Here is a 3,830-nt window from a genome sequence, read left to right as displayed (position 1 = left end):
TATTCGGTTTCGTGCGCCGCAACGCGCGCGATGTAGAAAACTAGTTATCTTGAATAATATATTGGATATCCAACATATGCTAAAAACCAATAAACCAACGTAGAAGAATTTGTTTTAATCCCAAGCAGCCATTTTTGGCCCAACAAACATATCAAATGGACTTTTAATCTCACAAATAATAGACTCCTAATTTTAATACAAATTAGGCCCAAAATTAATACTTAATTAAGTCCAACAGATAATTTAATAACAAAATAATAATTAAAGCAAGGCCCAAATAACAATCGGGTTAAACGAGCCCGCACTCCCGCGTCACCTAACTCGATTAAACACCGACATTATTTTGTCGATCGACAAGTTAATCCAATACCCTAAAATCTGTTGATAACACTAAAATTACAAACATTCCTCCCCCATTTTAGTGGTATCCATGATTAACTTAACCTTCCTCACAAAAACACAAACGCATGCATAATGAAAATGTCCTGAGGATTGAATTTTCATTTAGTATATTACACGATACAAATATTAGAATAACAGGGTGTCTCTATGGATTGAACCCATATTATCCATTTAAATACATGTAGGTAATATACACACACGTTTTGTAACACCCCAAAATAGGATAACATGAAACTAAGTTCAAATAATTAAAAGAATTAATTAAGTTAGTAAAATGTTACAAAAGCTAGTTAAAGGGTGGAAAGTGTTTAATGAAATAAATGAAATTCTATGGGGGTTAAACATGACAAATTGTTAAGTAAGGGTATTAGAAGGAAGGAAACCCCAAACACATCCTCTGGTGCGTGTCTGGGATCGATCGAACAAGGGGAGCAAGGTGAAAACCCTTGTTCTTGCTAACTCCCTCAATTGATCAAGGAATTCAAGTCTAATCTGTTGCATGTCTCAAGTTCTTCGATTATCTATACATACATAGTGATATGGTAAGTTCAATTTTCTGAATTTGATAATTTGTAGAATGAGGGGTTTAACCCAATCTCGAATTCGGTGTCTAAATGTGAGAAATATGAGTTAGGGTTACCTTCTAGAACAAGAATCATGTTCGATTCTAGGTTATTTGAAAGATTCTAGTGAAAACCCATTATATGAAATTGAGATGTGAATTAGGATGATTTGTAGTGTCATGCATGTGAATCGTTGATGAATAATTCTGTTAATGAGGTTTAAACACTAGATGAATGGATATGGAATGAGGTTTGCTTGATTATTGATTGAATAATTAAAAGAACTAGATTAAATACATGTTTTTGTTAGTTTAGTAAATGTCCCAAAATGCGAAACCCGCCAAGTGTTTGACGAAATGCTTGAAAGAATAAAAATGTGAAATTTGGATAATAACGGTATGAGATTGGTTGTACTAAATGAACGAATGAATGTGTTAATATAGGCGTGAAGGAAGAAGGTTCAAGTATTAGGAAATCGGAAGGCACACAAGATCGAGGTACGTTAGTGTACACCTTATGCTTTTATTATGTTGTCATATGTATAATAATCTTTAATGTATTAAATTGTTATGTTGGAACCGTGAGTGTTGAGATATCCGATTGTTGAAAGTAAAGTTAGATCCGTCATAAGCGGATGTTGAGGAATGATTAAAATACGAAAGTTAATGCATCATATCCGGTACTTTTAGTCGAACCGGGTATGGGAAGTTATGTATGTAATAGGACGAAAGTCTACTCGATCCGTTTTTCTCGGATTGAGGTATGATGTAAAAATGTAATGACTACGATTGTTCATTATGAACAAATCGAATGAAAGCGATGCAATGATGCTAGTATCCGTTCCTAACGGGTATGATAAGTAAAGTATGCTTAGCCTCTATTTAAGGTAAGCATGTAATGAACCGGTTAACGGTTAGCAAAGTAATTGTATGATGATAATCCGAAAATGATACGAATGGGTTTATTATCTAAATTTGTTAGTGGCGAAATACTAACCTTCTTATTATGTTGAATGTAGGCAAATCCTCAATTTAGGCGACTTGGCAATTTGGAGCGAGCATATGCACACTTTATGGTTATCAAGCGCTTCCGCTATTACGTATTAAAGTTTTGGGTCAAATGCTCGTTTTTGTGTAACATTGTTAGTGGTTACACTTTTTAACACTTGATGTATGGTTCTTAGTCGTGACTAGTTGAATGGGTTGTAGACTTGTTTGTTTTGTTGATGGTTAAAACAGGGATATGCTCGTCTTATGGACGGGTCATGCCCAAATTTTGTTAAAATCATGTATTAATGACATAGCGTTTTTACCTTCTAAATTGCGAAAGATTTGTACATTTTAAAAGTTTGTGTTTCTAGCGTCTTTTGCATGGTATTTCTACTAGATGCAAGTACGGGCGTTACACGTTTACAAATCCAAATTCCACTTGACACAATATTTTACTAGCATGTGTCCTAATCCTTCAAAGAATATATCAAAGCTCAAGTCCAAAGCTTCTTGAAGCGGCTAAACTTCATATTCTTATAGGTAGTTCATTACCCTTGCACCTGCACTGCCATTTATCAATGAACTATTAAGAAGTTCAACTTCAACCTACTTCATCTTGTAGTCTGAACACATACCTTGAGATGATTTGCTAATGTGTTCCAATATCGTTATGACAAGCTTTCCGCATTGAATTCTGCATCTAACGTTGTATTAGATGGGAATTGGGTGTCTTGACATACGATATTTAAAATGGACTTTAAACACATCCCTTTAGCTAATTTCTTCACGAGATCTCTTCCTAACCCTTTGGTTAGATGATCAGCTAAATTAAGCTCAGATCTAACAAATTCAACGGATATCACCCCATTCATGATTAATTCTCTAATCATACTATGTCTAACACCTAAGTGTCTAGACTTCCCATTGTACACTTGACTATATGCCTCAGCCAATGTAGCTGCACTATCACACCTGATAGAGATTGCTGATATCGGTTTCGACCATAATGGAATCTCATAGATCAAATTTCTGAGCCACTCCACTTCTTTACCAGCTGCAGCTAAAGCCACAAACTCAGATTCCATAGTTGAGTCAGTGATGCAAGTTTGTTTCTTTGAAGCCCAGGAGATAGCATCCCCACCAAGTAAGAACACCCAACCAATTGTGGACGAATGATCTTCCTTATTGTTTATCCAACTTGCATCAGAGTACCCTTCTATAACTGAAGGAAAACCTGAATAACATCAACCAAAGTGCATGGTTCCTTTTAGGTACTTAAGCAGTCTGTTCACTGTTTGCCAGTGTTAAGCACTAGGATTACTAGTAAATCTGTTCACTTTTTGCCAGTGTTCGATTTCGGTTCGATTAATTCAGTTTTCTGCTCACCTCTAGTTGGTTAACACATGTTATTTAATCAACACATATGCATGCTAAGTAGTTTGTATAAAAAGATGTCTTAGATGCTTCATTCGTTAAACTTGCAAACATGAAATATGTTTATAATATGCTAATTATATTTATATACTCTTAAAATACAATGTCGGTGGCCAATAAGATGATGCCAACCCACATTGTCTTGTGGCCAATAAGATGATGCCAACCCACATTGTCTTTACTTTAAGTAATTTAAAAATGTGAATACATAAAAATTACCTTTGGTGCAAGTGGTAGTTTTGCTGGAAACTATAAACATTGACATAGGTTCGAAACTCATTACAATTTTTGATTATTTTTCTTCTTTGGTTCATTTTTTTAATTTTAGCTATTGTATTTCTTTTCTTTTGTTTTTAGGCCTCGCATTATACATAAGTTTATTTCGTGAATCCTTAACACGTGGGTGATTTTTTTGCGGTTTCGTTTTTTCATATAAAGTTTT

The 3,830-nt window shown here is 34.6% G+C and overlaps 1 long non-coding RNA gene across 1 annotated transcript; it reads left to right on the top strand.

Annotated features, from left to right (window-relative positions):
- The first annotated feature begins 843 nt into the window (after nt 1-843).
- Nucleotides 844-2,285, top strand: LOC110883730. Its single transcript, XR_002560594.2, has 3 exons — nt 844-944; nt 1,409-1,462; nt 1,984-2,285. It is a non-coding gene; the product is annotated as an uncharacterized LOC110883730 (long non-coding RNA).
- The last annotated feature ends 1,545 nt before the right edge of the window (nt 2,286-3,830 follow it).

Source organism: Helianthus annuus, chromosome 10 (assembly GCF_002127325.2).
Source record: "Helianthus annuus cultivar XRQ/B chromosome 10, HanXRQr2.0-SUNRISE, whole genome shotgun sequence".
Taxonomy (NCBI): domain Eukaryota; kingdom Viridiplantae; phylum Streptophyta; class Magnoliopsida; order Asterales; family Asteraceae; genus Helianthus; species Helianthus annuus.
The sequence above is the reverse complement of the archived record's forward strand: the minus strand, read 5'-3'. Positions and strand labels throughout refer to the sequence as shown.